Source organism: Enhydra lutris, unplaced genomic scaffold (assembly GCF_002288905.1).
Source record: "Enhydra lutris kenyoni isolate GAN:26980312 unplaced genomic scaffold, ASM228890v2 scaffoldscaffold57, whole genome shotgun sequence".
NCBI lineage: Eukaryota > Metazoa > Chordata > Mammalia > Carnivora > Mustelidae > Enhydra > Enhydra lutris.
Genome location: NW_019154141.1, coordinates 10,264,707 through 10,283,751, shown reverse-complemented (window position 1 = coordinate 10,283,751; position 19,045 = coordinate 10,264,707). Strand labels below are relative to the sequence as shown.

Sequence of the window (19,045 nt, the reverse complement as noted above, 5' to 3'; positions counted from 1 at the left end):
GAAATAATACAGAGCTGGAAAAATTAGGGAACTGAGAGGTGGAAAGGATTCTTAAGTGTATCAAATGAGAAGCCTTTGCAAAAAGTAGGGATTCATTTTCAGCTTAGAGAATACTTTGGCACGCATGAAAGTTGTCTAAATACCTAAAAGATCTGTCCAACAGAAGAGAAACTAGAGTTGCTCTAGGCAGTTCCTGTGTAGCAGTGGAAACTACAGGGAGGCATATTTCAACTCAACATAAGGTCAAGCTTTCTAACCATCAAACCTAACTAAGAAGGTGATTCTTACCCTGAATTAGCTCTAAGAGCCCAGTGAGCTAGAGAAAGCCAAGATACCCAGACAGGAAAATGGCAGGTTATCACAGCTCGGACAAATGGAAAGTAGAGCACCTACAGGAAAAAACCCAAGTTGTACCTAAAGAATTCATGGCTTCCAGTTAAAAAAAAAAAAAAAATTAATTTTTGAGTAATTATAGAATGTTCCTCTAAAGAGACTGTGATGTTCTGTGCAAAGGCGGGGGATGGAGGGTAGTTGGAAATTCTATTGACAACAACAAGGAAAAAAGACTATAAATAGAACATATTTTCCTATCCTTCTAACAAATCACGATTTAGCTAATTCTGAAATGTGGTTCTGACTGGTTACCATAAATCCAGAAAGGCAAAGAAATGCTGACAAGGATCCAAAGAAATGTAAATGGAATGACTAAGAGGCTGAAGGAGGTTCACAGGAGACTACATTTTAGAAGGTCCTCAGTCTCACAGGAGACTACATTTTAAAATCATCATCTTCAACTGAGAAAGTTAACGCGCACTATGATCAAAATCAGAAAATATATCAATATGACAAAAATGCTAATTTATTCACCCCAGCTTGGTACAATATATCAAGCTTTTAAACTTGAAAAGGTAGTCTTTTTTCCCCACAACAGAAAAAAAGAAATGTGTGGCACCCCAATGTTCATAGCAGCAATAGCCAAATGATGGAAGGAGCCGAGATGTCCTTCAACAGATGAATGGATAAAGAAGATGTGGTTCACATGTACAATGGAATATTACTCAGCCATCAGAAAGGATGGATACCCACCATTTGCATCGACATGGATGGAACTGGATGGATGGAACTGGATCGACATGGAGGGGATAATGCTAAGTGAAGGAAGTCAAGCAGAGAAAGACAATTATCAAATGGTTTCACTCATATGTGGAACATAAGGAATAGCACGAAGGACCACAGGGGAAAGGAGGGAAAAACTGAATGGGAAGAAATCAGAGAGGGAGACAAACCACAAGAGACTCTGGACTCTGGGAAACAAACTGAGGGTTACAAAAGAGAGGAGGGTGGGTGCCCGGATGGCTCAGTCAGTTAAAAGTCTGCCTTTAGCTCAGGTCATGACCCTAACCCTAACCCTATCCCACATCGGGCTCCTTGCTCAGCGGGGTGTCAGCTTCTCCCTCTACGCTTCCCCCCTAATCATGATCCCTCTCTTCCTCTCTTTCTCTCTTTCTCAAATAAATTAAAAATCTTAAAAAAAAAAAAAGCAGGGAGTGATGGGTATTAAGGAGGCCATGTGTGGTGATGAGCACTGGGTGTTAAATGCAACTAATGAATCACTGAACACTACATACAAAACTAATGATATACTATATGCTGGCTAACTGAACATAATAAAAAAATAATTAAGTATTAAAAAAAAGAAATGTGTGGAATGTGTTATCACCAAGAGGTGTTTAGGGTGAAGAATACTGAAGGAGTGCATAAATTTATGTATATTAAGTGCATTCTGGGGTCCTACAGGATAGAAGTGTTATCTTAGGTGGGGCCCTAAATTTCTGGGGTTAACAGCTTATAAGGTAACAAAGCCTCACATCAAAACATCCCTTGGTGACAGAACTGGCTGATGACCCTTGTGTAATAGGCTCAGTGAGGTTTGTTGCTATAGTTCCTTTCATTCTTTTATTTATGTATTTGTGTTTTTATTTTTTTTCTTTATCTTTTATACATTTAGAATCCTTATATAGCTCTATATTCTGAATTTTTCATTTATCAAAGAGTCAACATTCTAAGACATTAAAAGTTCCTCAAAAATACTATTTTATGGCTGTATAATCATCCATCCTTAAATAATGCCATAATGTTCCTATTTTTTTAAGATCTTATTTTTATATAATCTCTACACCCAACATAGGGCTCAAACTTACAACCCCAAGATCAAGAATCTGATACTCTACTGACCGAGCCAGCCAGGCACCCCATAATGTATCCATTAATCTCACTGCTCATTTAAGTTTATTCTGAATTCTCACTAGTACAGATAATGCTATGACAAATACCTTTGTTCACAAACTTTCTATAGATCTCTATTTTTCTCCCCTTAGGTATATTCCTAGAAGTGGAAAAAACTAAGTTAAAGGGCATCTTTAGGTTTTTCAATGTAAGTTGCCAGAACACGATCCAGAAAAACTGGGCCAAATGTACACTTCAGCTAGTAATTGTGGAAACTGCCCCCTTACTACCTTTGACAGCACAATCCAACTGCCAATTTGATAGGTTAAATAAAAATACTATTTAGGGGCACGTGGCTGGATCAGTCGGTAGTACTTATGACTCTAGGTCTTGGGGTCATGAGTTCGAACCCCACATTGAGGTAGAGTTTACTCAAAAAATTAGAAAATTTTATAAAAGAGTATATTGTTTTAATCTGCATTCCTGATTACTTAGCAAAATAAAAATGTTCCTCATATGCTTCTTGGCAATTTTATTTCTTCCTTGAAAACTCTGATTAGTTCTCTGTCAGTAAGGCTTTTCTTTACTTTAAAAAAAATTTTTTTTTATTCAAATTCAATTGGCCAACATTTAGTAAGTACATCATTAGTTTTAGATGTAGTGTCATATGAAAACCTGTTGAGACGTAATCACTTATCAGTGGCTTCAGCTCCCCCTGCTGGCCAAAAGTTACTATCTGATTAAGACCTAGATAAAAATAAACCACACTCTACAATTACATTTGACCCTCTTGAACAAGGGTTTGAAGTGCGCCAAGCCACTTGCACAAAGATTTTCTTCAATAAGTATATTGGAAAAACTTTTGAAGATTTGCAACAATTGAAAAAAACTGGCAGATGAACCATATAGTCTATAAATATCCAAAAAATTAAGAAAATGTTAGGGAAATCATGAATGCAAAAAATGTTACATAGATACTAGTTTATTTTATCACTACCATATAATATATACAAATTTATAAATATTAAAATTTATTAAAACTTATATACACAAACAGACTGTACATTATCTTTTCACATTTTTTTTAAAGATTTTATTTATTTATTTGAGAGAAAGAGCAAGAATGGGAGAGAGAGAGAGAGCATGAGAGGGGTACAGTCAGAGGGAGAAGCAGGCTTCCCACCAAGCAGGGAGCCCGATGTGGGACTCAATCCTGGGACTCCAGGATCATGACCTGAGCCGAAGGCAACTGCTTAACCAACTGAGCCATCCAGGCGCCCATCTTTTCACTTTTGATATCTAGTGTTAGTAATATATATAACATCTACAGCAATCTGTATCATAAAAGACAATACTGATGTAGATATTGATAGACACATGATTCATTTTATAGAGACAGTATAAACTGACAGCATCTATACAGTACAGTCCTGTAAATGTATTTTATCTTCCTTATTTTTTTTAAAGATTTATTTTTTTTTAAAGATTTTATTTATTTATTTGACAGACAGCAATCACAAGTAGGCAGAGAGGCAGGCAGAGAGAGACGGGGAAGCAGGCTCCCTGCTGAGCAAAGAGCCCAATATGGGACTCAATCCCAGGACCCTGGGATCATGACCTGAGCCGAAGGCAGAGGCTTTAACCCACTGAGCCACCCAGGTGCCCCTCAATGGGAATTTATAAAAACCAACAACTTCCTTGTAATCCTTATTCCAAGCTACACAGCTGCTCACACTGAAGAGGTTGGATCCTAGGGTTCCAAAGGGGAAGGCCAGGACTGGTGAGTAGTTGTAACTAACTCAGCTTTTCCACTCACACCCTCCTGAAGACTACTCCACAGACTGAGCAATGTAGTCCTTAGACCACTCGTTCAGGGGCGCCTGGGTGGCTCAGTGGGTGGAAGCCTTTGCCTTAGGCTGTGGTCATGATCCCAGGGTCCTGGGTCCTGGACCAGGTCCAGAGCATCAGGCTCTCTGCTCAGAGGGGAGCCTGCTTCCTTCCCTTCCTCTCTCTCTGCCTGCCTCTCTGCCTGGTTGTGATCTGTCTGTCAAATAAATAAATAAAATCTTTAAAAAAAAAAAAAAAAAACCCACGGGGCGCCTGGGTGGCTCAGTGGGTTAAGCCTCTGTCTTCAGCTCGGGTCATGATCCTGGGGTCCTGGGATGGAGCCCCGCATCGGGCTCTCTGCTCAGCAGGGAACCTGCTTCCCTTCCTCTCTCTCTGCCCGCCTCACTGCCTACTTGTGATCTGTCTCTGTCAAGTAAATAAAATCTTTAAAACAAACAAACAAACAAACATTCAACGCACATTCACTCAGTGCCATCACATGGCAAGCGATGATAAAAGACAAGACACGAACCGCCACTCTCAAAGGACTTGGAGACTAGCTGGGGGAGACGCAAAGCTGCAATCCCCATATAACAGAAGTGCCAGGTGCGAGCACACACACCGAAGGACAGTGAGTACACGGCGCGCTCTCGGTGTCAGCTACTACTGCTATTACTCTTACCATCCCTGTGATTAAAGATCTAGGGGTGGATGCCATTTTAAACGGAAGCAAGCACTCGTGTGAAGGCGCAGGGGCAAAGAAGCAGGAAGCAATGAGGCGCACGGCAGCAACTGCAAGCATGTCAGCGCCGTCCAGGGCAGGGCGCTCGGGAAGGGGAGAGGAGGTCCGGCAGGAGCCAGCCGGATCACCCAGGCCCGCATACTTTTGCGTTCAAGAATTCAAGAGCATCTGAATTCTACCCCGACATTTTTACAAAGATCACCATGGCAGCAACTTGCAAGACAGAAAGCAGACAAGGAGAAGATCGGAAGGTGACGGACCTCATGTGGGCAACAGGTGGCAAAGGTCTGAACTCGGGAGAGAGAAGTAGAGGTTAATTAAGGAAACATTACGAGTTAGGATCTCAAGAACATGGTGACCACTGGGCCAGAAGAAGGAATCCTGACTTGAGTGACTGGGTGGGTGAATGGACCACTCATAGGGACAGGAAGATGGGAAGAGGCTGGATTTGGGGGAATAGCTGATTACGTCATTTTGAAACGAGCATGGGACAACCAAGTGGAGATGTCCAGGAGGCAACAGTATGCATGGGATCAGAGATGCTAAGACCATGGGGAGCTGGAAAAAAACATAGATGCAAATCATCAGTATATGGATGGAGACTGAGACACAAACTTCTGTAAGATGCCCCCCACCCTGCCCCAGGAAATGCAGAGGTTGAGAGGTGAGAGGGCCAAGGTACAGCAAACAGTGATATAAAAGGGAAAAAAGTCTGCAAAGAAAACACAAAGAGCAGCCAGATGGGACAATGCTGACAGAAAGAGTGTGCACCCCCATTGTTTGTACCTGACTGTGCCAAACACCTTTCCATAAACTTTTCACATATTAGCTCATCTCCTCCTCACAAGAGTCCTTTTCCCCATTTTTTAGAGGCAGTAACTGAGGCATAGAGATGTTAAATTATTTTCCCAACAGCACACAGTAGGTGGCAGGGCTGAAATGTCAATCTAGGATTCTGGATCTGGAGTTTATGCTCTATTAGCACCCTTTACGTTGCTTCTTAGAAATGAAGTCAAGAGGCTAGGAGAGACCAAAGCCACCACAGCCGGGGAAACGGTCCACAGTGCTAAACACTATGCGAAGGGCTCAGAAGATGTGGGCAAAAAGGGATCCTCTGAATGTGGCAACAGGGATGAATCTGTAAGGATACACATAGGTAGAAGCTACCAGAGGACCAACAGGTGGTTGTAATGTAGAGATTGTGTGTTCTTAAAAAGTGAAAGAGACTTCAGTGTATTTATAAGCTGAAGCACAAGAGCCAACAGGGAACAGGAGGTGGAAAACTGGCTGGGAAAAGAGACAACTGACAGCCAGAGGTCCCTACAAGGAGGAAGAAAATAGCTCAAGAGGCCGGGGGGCTGCCTCACATGGGAAGAGGCAAGACAGACATAGGGATGCACCCAAGAGGTCTTCTTTCCTGACAGGCTTTGTGTGCTCTCTGACCCAAGAGGCAAAGTCCCTGGGGGAAGGGCAATTACCTTTATAAGCAAGGCAGCTGTTTCACTTCCGAAGAAGTCCCCACAGTAAGATGCTTTTAGAATTATAATGTTAATTAAATTTTTTATTTGATTCCTTTACCCCTGTTTTCACTCTCATCTGGCTGTCTCACAATTTATGATCCAGGTTGCAAACGTTTTATAAGATGATTTTTAAAGAAGAAAAAAAATCTAGCAGAAACTTAAATCACTAGACTATTCAGAATAAAAAGATAATTTTTTTAAAAATATTTTTCTCAGGAGGCCTGGGTGCCTCAGTTGGTTAAGCCGCTGCCTTCAGCTCAGGTCATGATCCCAGGATCCTGGGATTGAGTCCCACATCGGGTTCCTTGCTCAACAGGGAGCCTGATTCTCTCTCTGCCTCTGCCTGCTTGTGCTCGCTCTCTCTCTCTCTGACAAATAAATAAAAATATTAAAAAAAAAAAACCCAAAAAATATTTTTCTCAGGGCATTTGGGTGGCTCAGTCGGTTAAGCAGCTGCCTTGGGCTTGGGTCAGGATCTCAGGGTCCAGGGATCGAGCCCCGCATCAGCCTCCCTGCCTGGCAAAGAGCATGCTTCTCCCTCTCCGTCCACCTGCTACTCTGCCTACTTGTGCTTTCTCTCTCTCTGTCAAATAAATAAATACAATCTTAAAAAAAAATTTTTTTCTCAATTTCTTCAAATCAAGTACCTGCATATATTTTTGGAGCTTCCAGAATTACTATGGCCACTCCCTTTATTCTCTGGAGCAAACCAGTCAACAAAGCCCAGTGCTGCTCTTCTACCCTTTACCTGACTTCTCTCCCCAGTGCCAGCCCCTGCCTCTGGTGCTCTGCCTTGGCCTGGTCAGCACTCTCTGGCCTAGCTGAATGGCCCTTCCTCCCACAGTCTAAACAATGACCCAACACTGTGAACTCCTTCATGTCAGGGTAGGGAGCTAGGAGAAGGAATTTAGGAACTGACCTCTGGTGACAACTCACAAAGCAATTTCATAACACGTATTTATCTAAAAACAGTCCCAGACCAAGGTAAAAATCTGATGAAAGCAACGGACCCTTCCTCTCCATAAAATGCACACAAACAAAATCATATCATTTTGTATCAGACTGCCAGAAAATTGTCACCCTTCATGTATTTTATCCATAGAAAAGTCCCTCCAGGAGTCATCACTAAAGATCTATTTACTTTTCCGTGGCAAATAATTTATATAAGCTTAGTTTGCTGGTATCCTAGCCTACTCCAGAAAGAAAGCATTACAGAGGGGAGAGCTGCTGGAGGCTGGAATGAAGACAGAAACTTCATGACACTAAGGTTGGAGATCATGCAAGTAGATGATAACAGACAAAAGAATATTAAGAATAACCCAAGAGTGGGGCGCCTCACTGGCTCAGACGAGCATGTGGCTCCTGATCTCAGGGTCCTAAGTTTGAACCCCACATTGGGTGTAGAGATTACTTAAAATAGATAAATAAAATTAAAAAAAAAAAAAAAAAGAATAAGCCAAGAGTATAGAACACATACATACTAGTCTGTTTATAGAATATATTTTATGGTCTCCAAAGGCACATTATAGTTCTGCCCAGTACAGTAATTACTGGGCATAGTGAGGATCTTCAATAATTTTGGATTCTTATTAAAAGATAAAAATTTTGTGCAGGATGCTTTAAGGTGGCAGAGAAGCATGTAATACCTTTACAAAAACTTTCACCTAAATACTAACTGTTTAAGTCTTAACACTAGAAGTTTCAGGACAAGGAAACTCTCAGACAAAGGTACACACAGCCCAGTGGTGAAAGGTAAGGCGTAAAAACAAAACAGAAAGGTCAGCAGCAGCTGGATCATCAGGAGTAGATACACTACGTTAAAAAAAGTTTGAACTTTACCCTAATGGCACACAGGAAGGGAATGGAAGCAGAGGGCTGACCAACTTAGGCCACAGGAGGAACTTCTTCAAGGTCTTCCTATTTCTGGGAGTGACCCATACTGTCTACCCCAGAAACGACAATTTGAAAGCAAATTGTTAGAGGATAACCATGCCCGCTTCTTCAAATATGGCATCTGATTGCACAGAAAACACACAGGGAAGGGGGGTGTTAATTCCTCATTGGGTAGCCTTAACTCCCAAACCCCTAGAAACAGACACCTTGAGCATTATTCTTACAGATTAAAGAAATCCCGAAGTTCTACCAATTTCCACAAAGGATGAGACATAGAGAACAAGACTATAATCCTGACCTTAATTTTTCAATTTGGAATTTTACAAATACTTTTTTTTTTTTAAAGATTTTATTTATTTATTTGAGAGAGAGACAGTGAGAAAGAGCATGAGCGAGGAGAAGGTCAGAGGGAGAAGCAGACTCCCCATGGAGCCGGGAGCCCGATGTGGGACTCAATCCCGGGACCCCAGGATCACAACCCAAGCCGAAGGCAGTCGTCCAACCAACTGAGCCACCCAGGCGTCCCGGAATTTTACAAATAAGTTAAAAAAAAAAAAAAAAAAAAGAATCTAACCTTGTAAAGTTTTGATTTTATATAAATCTAAAATTTCAATGGCAACAAAAATCTATCCATAATAAAGATAAATCCAGGGGTCCCTGGGTGGCTCAGTCAGTGAAGCGTCCGCCTTCGGCTCAAGTCATGATCCCAGAGTCCTGGGATCGAGCCCCGCATCAGGTTCCCTGCTTGGTGAGAAGCCTGCTTCTCCCTCTGCCTCTGCCTGCTGCTCCCCCTGCTTGTGCGTGCGCACTCTCTCTCTCTCACTCTCTCTCACCCTGTGTCAAGTAAATAAATAAATAAAACCTTAAAAAAAAAAAAAGATAAACCCATTAGAAGCCTAAAGAACTAATCTACTTCTTTAAATCATGTTACTAATTTGCACCAAAATTTTCATTTCTTACATACAGGTGTTGAGGGTCCCCATGTTGAACAACAAGGCTTCTGGATGTTGTTATGGGTTAAACTGTATCCCCAAAAAGATTTGGACTCCTAATGCCCAGTAGAGCAAAAATCGGTCTTTACAGAAGTAATCAAGTTAAAATGAGGTCAATGGGGTGGGTCCTAATCCAGTATGGCTGTTGTCCTTTTTAAAAAGGAGAAATTTTAAACACAAAGACATGCACACAGGGTGAACTCTATATTAAAGACTGAAGTCATGTGGCCATGGGCCACGGGAACTACCAGAAGCTGGAAGAGAGGACTGAGCAGTTCCTGCCCTAGCACCTTCAGAGGAAGCATGTCCCTGCCCTCAGACTTCTAGTCTCCAGGACTGTGACACAACCATTTCTGTTGTGTAAGCCACTCACTCTGTGGCACTTTGTTATGGAAGCCCTGGCAAACAGATGTCACGAAGAGAATTAGCAGCCCGTGTTTACTGAGCACATATGAAGTGTCAGTCGAAGCATTTTGCAGCAACAAACTCATTTAGTTCTTCCGAAGTCCACCCAGGGATCTAGATACTAGAATCACGCCCTTTTATATATGAGGACACCAAAGTTCTAAGAGGTCAAGGAATTTGCCCAAGGTCAGCCAGAGCCCTCACTCTTACCACCAGGCTATAAGGAACTATTATTAATGGCAATAACTGTAATAACTATAGTAGTTCACTAAGCCAGATATGATGTCCCTTACAGCTATAATATACGCAACAATCCTGTGAAGTAAATGTTAATATTCTTTCCAATACAAAGGAGAACTCTGAATCTCAGAGATTAAGAAATTGCCCAAGATCACACAACGAAGAACATGACAGTGTATCTAACTGCCAACATGAGAGAGGAAACAATGAAAATCTTTTTACTAAAACTTAAAGAGCAAGTAAAAATTTTAAATGCCTGACCTAATTCAATCCTAGAAATCCACATCTATAAGTTCAAAATTCTTTAAGATCTCAGGAGAACGTGTATCCTAGGTGACAGTATCCCTTCAGCCACTGTTCAAGGGCTCTATGCTCTCTTCAGTGGCAGCCCTGGCTATTTCTCTGACTTCCAGACACTGAAGAAGAGATGTTAAGGACCAAAATACTGTTTTTTAAGGGTTTTTTAAATTTTGTGTTAAATTTTTAAATTCTGATACAAATGTCACACAGTATAAAATAATATAATACAGAGAGAAGACTCCTTCCCACCCTGTCCTCAACCCACCTAGTTCCTAGGCTTAACAAGTGACCAATGTCACCATTTTGTTTATTTTTTTTTACCATTTATGTGTTTATATCAAATTAACTGATGTCACATATTTATTGCAAGGGAGAAAGTGGAGCACATGAGGGGTGTTTCTACTTACATTTCCATTTTCAAGGCAATCATGCATTGGTTTTAATATATATATTTTTTAATTTTTATGGGTTTTTTTGTTTTTTTTTTTTTTTAATTTGATAGACAGAGAACACAAGTAGTCAGAGAGGCAGGCAGGAGAGAGAGGAGGAAGCAGGTTCCCTGCTAAGCAAAGAGCCCGATGCAGGGCTCGATCCCAGGACCCTGGGATCATGACCTGAGCTGAAGGCAGAGGCTTTAACCCACTGAGCCACTCAGGCGCCCCTATTTTTTAATTTTTAAAAATTTTTTATAAACATATAATGTATCATTTTGTTTATTCTTCTCAAGTGTTTTTTAAAATGCATATACACCAAGCCAATACAAATTTTCTTTATTCCTTTCCGCCACCCCCCCAAAACATAAAGGGTAACATACCACATACACTATTCTATATCTTCCTTTTATTTTATCACCTAACTACGTATCTTGGAGAGCTTTCCATATCACATTGAATTATACTGTAATTCTGTCCTTTTGTCAAGAATGCTTTTTTACTCTCCTTCCATCATAGTTCAGTCCAGCACACAAGGCAACCAGCAATTCGTAAAGCTACCTGAGAGAAGCGACAGTGGTGCCATAGTACGTCCCAAAGCCCATGTATCCCTTCTCTGCTACCTCAACTTCTCTTCACTCTTGTCTCCAGGATGCCCATTTCTCCTCCTCCTCCCTGTTCCTCTTCCATCTCACCCATGCCTCAACCCTGACAACTGAACCTAGGGACATCAAACGTTATCCACAGTGCTTAGTCATGGCTAGCAACGACAAAGCTGTAGATCCCTGACATACAGAAGACGGGTAAGTAATCTCCAAGGGAATTCGTAATTGATAAGAGTGCCTTAAATTGAGGAGTATTTGTTAGGAGTTATTTTGTTTGGAGTATTTGTTCAGAGTTAATTATCTTTGCTTTGGTACTTTGGTTTGCGAAAAGGGCGCATGATGGCGCTATTTTCTATACACACAGAAAACAAGCACATACTCAGGTCTAACATGTAAGTAAAGCCTGACAGAACTAGAGTTCATTCTGAACAAGAAAATGAGAAACAAAGAATAAGAGCTATAAAAAATGAGCACTTTGGCTCCAAAATATACATTTTAATTAACCTTTTTTTAAATTTAAAAATAAGCACCTGTAATCTGAAAATACATCTAAGAAACATTTTAAGGATATTCACAATAAAAAAGAGAATAAAGTTCTCTCTCCCTTTTAGTTTTCCATCCTTTATATTCAATGCTATCCTCTTCCTCCCAAAAGGTGCCCTTTTCCTCCCAAAAGGTCTCCAACACAAGTTTCAAGGTTGTTGTTGTTGTTGTTTTTAAGGTAATAAAAGGAATAGGAAAATGTCAGCAAATAAAAAATTTGTTTAGACTCAGAAGAGGTCTCCCACTGATCAAAGGATTGGTAGGGAACACAAAATTAAGGCAGCCACATAACTAAATTCTTAAGTAGGTAATGCATCGTATGGAACACTGACTTCCATTCTGTTTTCCTGCCAAGCCAGAGGCCTTTCATACAACTTCAGGGTTACTGTGGAACCCTATCGTAACATCCCAGATTCAGAGATTTAGAGTTAAAATCTTAAACATCATATACATGTTAAACAGCACGGCTCTTCGTACCTAATACATTTGTTAAAACTAAGGTGACTAAAAAATAGTATCTGATATATTGGTCTCAATTTCCTCGGGTTTCTAGAGAACTCGTACCCATTCGTACCCCCTTGCCTACTTCTTAAAGATAAGAGGGGCCACCGGATCCTGGGATTAAACACCTGGTACCAGGGAGCCTGGGTGGCTCAGTCAGTTAAGCGCCTGCCTTCAGCTCAGGTCATAATCCCAGAATCCTGTGATCGAGTCCCACATCGGGCTCCCTGCTCAGCAGAGAGCCTGCTTCTCCCTCTCCCTCTGCCTGCTGCTATGCCTACTTGTGCTCTCTTTCTGTCAAATAAATAAATAAAATCTTTTAAAAATAAATAAATAAATAAATGAAAACGAAAAATAAAAAATAAAAAAACACCTGGTACCAAAGACAGATACTTTTAAACAAGGTCCTTCAATTCTTATGGGTTCAGGACTTCTGGTTGGATTCCCCATGCAACCCCTCCAACTCTACAAGGAGAATGGCTAGAAACTGTGTCACTTTGGATTCCTTTATACTGATATAAGCACTCCTTATCCAACAACAGCAGCTGAAACATAAATGAAGATGAGAATTCAGTCTACATTTACCTGAAGATTTCCCACAGTCCTATATTTAAGTTACCCAGACTGCGTTTATTCTCGGATTTATTCATTGCACTAACTTGGAATTCCACAGGCCAGACTACCTCACAACAGTCTTAACTACACTAGTCTCTAGCTCCAAAGGAAGGCAACCTGTGCCCTCCTGGTAAAGCTTTACCATCTGTTTAGTCCTAACGGAAAGTCCTCTGGCCACCGCTGTACAAGAAACTGGAAGGAAACAACAGACAGGAGAACCATCATATCAATGAAGCTTTTTCATCTAAAGATCAGCTGTCCACACTGCCCAAAAAGTTTATCCTGTGAGATGAAACGCGGCACAAAATGCTACCTGTTGAGAAAAATAGTGTAAATTCAAGTGCAAAGGACTAGGGGGCAGCAGGAGGACTCTCCCGACAGAGTTGTACACAGAAAACAACAGGTCTTAGAATGTTCCGATCTATTATAGGAAGTCTCAAGTAAACACATGGTTAATGACACATCTTTTGTAACACATGAATCAGCTACAGATTTGCAAGAGTGGGACACACCCTAGTACCTATGACTTTAAGCACCTGCTTAAAAGTGGACCTGGATGTCTGATTGCCAATCCATCCTACTGAGACTGAAACAGAATTTTATAACTATGTGGGTTCTCATCATTTAAAGTTAAAAAGTAAACACATCATTATAATGGAAGTTAATTGAAGAACTTTACTAATACTTTAACACCAATAATCAAGAACAGGAGCAATACAAAGTAAGGAGTAACCAATCAGTCCTGGAAGCAAACAGAATAGTACTTTTGGAGGGGAAAGGAGTGTCAGGTAAGAGGGTTGAAGAACTGCAAATTCAAGGACTCAAATATTCTCAATTCCAAAGAAAAATAAATAAAATGAGAACTTGAATTTTAAAAATAATACATCCTACCTTGAGAGGCATCCAAGTAGCATTCATAGTGTCAGAAGAGTTCAGACAATAGTCAGAAATGAGCAATAAGGGAATCTTAGTAATCCCTCAGTCACCAAGTATAAGCAGGCAGGAAAATTTTTGGTCTCAAGAAGGTATCTGAAAGAGAGGACTTTCAATTAGACTAAAAGCTAATCAAGGATAACCAAATAGTTTAAGCTACTGGGACAGAAATTCAAAGTACTATTTGCATCACCATCCTAAAAAGAGGTACAGATCACAGTCCCCTTAGAAAAGGGCAAATGTGTCTATGCATATCTCCATATATATGTAGAAACATACTTTACATAAAATGTGGATTAAATGTCTAACACATGTTTTAGATAATATAAAATTGCTTATCAAATAATCAGAAAACCAAAATCCAAAAAAAAAAAATGTTCAGGGTACTTCAAAAACACTATTGAAACTGATCTGTTAATTGACCATCTAAAAAGACCCTTGCCACATTTAATTTTACTTAATAAAAACCTCTCTGATCATTCTGATTGTCCTAAATTTTATTAAATTTAAGTTTCAGAATCCATTCTACATGAAAAAGAAAATCTATTCTTGTTTGATACCCTACAAGCAAATAAAAGACCCTCCTTTCCTAAAGATATTTAAAAGCAGACCAAACAACTTAATTTTGAGTTTGGGAGGGAGGTATGTTTGCGTGGAGGAAGGAGGATCGATTAAATGACCTCCTGTAGGATCCTTGTTCAAGTCCTAGGCCAGAATGAAAATTCCAGCTTAACCAGTTACTGCTTCGCTTAAAATGGAGGCTTGCCCGAGTAGAGACAAAAATAACAGCACCCCCCTCCCCGCCCCGTAAAATAAATTTTGAAAAACCAAAGACTACAATGCCCTCGTTTTTAAGAAAAATTAAAAAATAAAAACCTCTGGAGTGGATTTGTTCTTGCTATGCGCTTGTCACTTCTGCTTCGAAGACTTGGCATCACTTTCCTTACCGCTCACCGGATTTTTGGGGGGATTGGGGGTTCAAGGGGGGAGGAGTTTGACTCTTGACCTAAGTCTCAGGAGGTTTAATATCTCCTCCATGATCCCCACCGCAAAAGCCAAGGAGAAAAGAGAAAGGGGAGAGCCCGAGTTCCCACCCCTCCCCCCGCCTTGGACCCTAGTCCCAAACCTACCCCCCGCTCCTTCCTGCTGTGGGGCGACTCCCTCTGCCCCATCCCCATTGTTAGGACGGGGGCGAGTGGGGGAGTGGGCTCAGGGCAGGGCGCCTGCGGCCGTTGCCCCGGCTTGCTTCAGGAGGGGCGGCCCGCGGGATGCAGCTTCCCTTCCTCCCCGCGTCGGTCCGTCCCACCTCGGCTCGGCCTGGTGCCCCGGGATCTGCTCGGCGCCCCCGGCCCCGGGCCCGGCCCCGGCCCGCCCCCGGGCAGCCAGGCCCCCCGGCCCCTCGGCCCGCAGCCCTCGGCCCAGGCCTTCTGGTGGGCGCCGGGCGGGGGTCCCGGTGCCCCACACACGCGTCCCCGCTCCCCCAGCCCAGCCGCTTCCAGGGCCCTCGGCGGCGCCCGCTCTCCGGGCCCTTCGGCCCCCAGCCTACCCGCCGGGCCACCCCCTCAGGCTCCCGCAGTCGGGGCCGCCTCCCCTTCCCCACCATCATCCCTACCGACTCTTGCCCCCCCCCCCCCCCCCCCCCCGGGCACCAGTGCCAACCGCGGCTCCCCCGGCCCCGGACCTACCTGCACGGCTCAACCAAGCCTAGAAGTGGGGGCGGGGAATCTTCCGCCCTCCTCTGTCTCCTATTGGCCCTTCCGGGGCATATCGTGAGTGCCATTGGTTAATAGAGGACGTCCGTCAGAGCGCTGGGGCGGGACAGAGGGGGGGCAGAAAGATGCTGGTGCCTCGGCGTCTCAGTCTCTGTGTATCTCGCTGTCTCTGTCTCTGTCTCGGCTCTTGGAAACGAGAGGCATTTGGACAAGACGAAGGGAAGGGGGCCCCAGGCGGAAGGAATAAAAAGAGGAACCCCGTCAGAGCTTCCCACCAATCTACCACTCAAAGGCCCCCTACCTAAGTGCCCTGTAGATCCTCTTCTCCATCACCCCCAACCCCGGCCCCTCACCCCTGTAGGTTCCTCATCCAGGAAGCGACGTGATGAAAACTCTAGGCCGGAAGGCCACTGGGGGAGATTTTATGTATGTACATAAAATATACACATACCCATACTTATATATAAAGTCAAACATACATGATCATGAGGGCCTGGAGAGGAAAGAGCACTCATCTTACTGACAGGGAAGGACTTGACATAAAGCCAAAAATAAGAAAGAATCAAAAATCACTCTAAGAGCTAGTAACAGTGGTTTCCTCCTGGGAGGGGAGCTGAGTGCCTAGGAGAACAGAGGGGAGGAATACTTGCGTTCCCCTGCACATCCTTTTGTATCTTTTGAATTTTGTACCATTCTCAAAGATTCCAGTTTTTTTTTAATTAATTGATTTATACTTTTAAATCATTACAAGGCCACAAAACCAGGGAAACAGACAAGAAGATCATCCAGGCAAATTGGGACAAAATGCAGATGTGGGGAGGAATCTCAATTTTTAATTTGTTCCTTGCAGATATCAGGGATAAAAGCAAGAGGACGTGTCCCAGAGGCAGCCGAGGTTATGGAATTGGGGAAAGAGTGGGCAATCTGGACTAGGGGAGAGTTCCACTTCTCTATGCAATATGGTGGTCTATGACATGCTAAAGGATAAACTCCCCATAGAAGTGTACAAACACAACCACAGTCAGAGTCAATGAAAGAAATAGAAACATGGTGAGTAGTGTAAGAAAAACAATACATATTGAAGAGGCATGAAAATTAAGGGAGGGAGGGTACCTGGAAAAAATAGACTAATAAAACCATGAGAGCCTCACAGTCCTTGAAGTTCCCCCCAGGAACCCTCTTTAGCCTCATTCAAGAAGAAAGCAAGCCAAGAAAATACTGGTAAGGCAGAGTTCTTAAGGTTTTCCATGGACACTTGGCATTCTGGTGAAGCATATGGACCCCTTCTCAGAATATTTTAAATGCATTAAGAAACCTACCTACGGGGCGCCTGGGTGGCTCAGTGGGTTAAAGCCTCTGCCTTCCGCTCAGGTCATAATTCCAGGGTCCTAGGATGGAGCTCCACATTGGGCTCTCTGCTCTGCAGGGAGCCTGCTTCCTCCTCTCTCTCTTCCTGCCTCTCTGCCTACTTGTGATCTCTCTCTGTCAAATAAACAAATAAAATCTAAAAAAAAAAAAATTGAAAAAAAAAGAAACATACCTACAAATTCAAAGGAAACCAATTATATCAAAACACAATTTTCAAAATATTTTATAAGTGTGATATAGTAATATACGTGCTTTACATTAATGTATTGAATAATAAGATCCAAAGGCAGGCCTAATCGCCATAATTCTGAGGCAGTAGATGAGCATAAATAATATTTCAAGATATTTGCAACAACTGTCATATAACAGGAAAATATCCGTGATTTCTATTAGTGACAATTTCACAGTTAATGCTAATACTACTTGGTTTATTTCTCCACTTGGAACTGATGATAATGCTAATTTTCATTACATCTTAGCACAAATAAAGGCACATTACTTTTCCTGATCTAAATTCATGAATTTCCTAATCTGTGAATCACAGGTTTAAAAAACTATACCCTAGGGCACCTGGGTGGCCCAGTCGGTGAAGCGTTTCCCTTCATATGAGGTCATGAACTCAGGATCCAGCCGCATCAGGTTCCACGCTCAGCAAGGTGTCTGCTTGAAGTCCTTCCTGATGCCCCACCCCGACTCCCGACCCTTCTCATGCACTCGAAAGCTCTCTTTCTCTCTCTCTAAAATAAATAAATAAATAAATAAAATCGTTTTTTTAATCTGAAAAAAAATCCGTATCTGCTATGAAAAAATGTTTTCTCTGAATTGATTTTGTTTAAACCAGCCCTAAAAAACATCTTCAATTCAGCTCCTTATTTCATGTATCTGCAAAATGGGGGAAAAAATAGTACTTATTTCCTAGGGTTTTAAATTAGTCAATACATATAATGGATGTAAAATATTACCTGACTTGGCTAAACACTCAATTTTTTTAAAGATTTTATTTATTTATTTGACAGAGAGAGAGATCACAAGTAGGCAGAGAGACAGAGAGAGAGAGAGGGGGGAAGCAGGCTCCATGCTGAGCAGAGAGCCCGATGCAGGGCTTGATCCCAGGACCCTGAGACCATAACCTGAGCTGAAGGCAGAGGCTTAACCCACCGAGACCCAGGCACCCCTAAACACTCAATTTTTAACTACTACTACTATTATTGTTATTGTTATTATTATTATTATATTTGGCATCATGTAATCCAGGTTATTCCGTGAAAACTGGTGGTATGATTATTGTATTAATGACATATATAATAGCAAATGAAAAGCAAAAGGGGTTAACCCAGAACACTTGTTTTTCCTTTAATGCCTCAAAATTAGAAGACTCCACTTCCACCAGCTATATTTTTGTTCCTCTAGTGGGAAAAAACATCAGTGCCTCTTTAAGCAGATTTTAACTTCAGAAAAATATTTTAGCTACTCGTATTACAAAAGGGCTAATTTCCATAATTCTACCAATCAGTAAAGACCAACAATCCTGGTACACTGCTAGTGAGAATGTAAACTAGCACGCCACTTTGGAAGACTGATATAATCTAAGAAAATTTAAGATATGCATACTCTATTCCAGCAATCCCTCTACTAGATATATGTTATAAGGAAATGCAGAATTTTAAGGGTTAGAATTGCTGTACACGGCTATTCATAGCAGCATTACTCCTCAGTGCCCCAGACTAGAAACATTCCAAATGTCTACCAAGCATAAAATGGTTAAAATGTGGTATTTTTGTACAATGAAAACTGATAAGCAATGGTTATATTCAACAACATGAATAAATTCTTACAAAGGTAATATTGAATACACGCAAAAATACAAAAAATATATATATAGTCTGATTCCATTTATATAAAGTTCAGAAGCAGGCAAAACTAAACCGTGTTATTGAGGAATGCATACGCAGGTGGTAAAATTCTAACGTAAAGGAAGTGAACACAATAAAAGTCAGGAGAGCCAGTAGGGGGCAGAAGGAGTTTTGTTTAATTGGGAGTGGGGGTTGTTCTCAGGGGCTGACAATGTTCTACTTTTTGATCAGGTAATGGGTACACAATTATTTGCTCTATAACTATTTGTCAGAATGCATCAAGAAAGTTTTATATATTCTTCTGTGTGAATGTTACATTTCACAATGATAATATTTTTT

At 41.7% G+C, this 19,045-nt stretch overlaps 1 protein-coding gene across 2 annotated transcripts in view; it reads right to left on the bottom strand.

The window, feature by feature from the left end:
- LOC111158065 (KAT8 regulatory NSL complex subunit 1) overlaps window positions 1-15,002 on the bottom strand; it is a 180,705-nt gene extending 165,703 nt beyond the window's left edge. Inside the window, exons 1-2 of one of the 2 annotated variants that reach the window (XM_022519871.1) lie at window positions 14,904-15,002; window positions 13,732-13,869 (exon numbers count right to left, since the gene is read on the bottom strand). The gene's annotated coding sequence lies outside the window, so the exon portion shown is untranslated. Of the gene's footprint in view, window positions 1-13,731; window positions 13,870-14,649; window positions 14,689-14,903 lie in introns of those variants that run through there. The other variant, XM_022519870.1, reaches the window with a different exon arrangement.
- Between the last annotated feature and the right edge of the window lie 4,043 nt (window positions 15,003-19,045).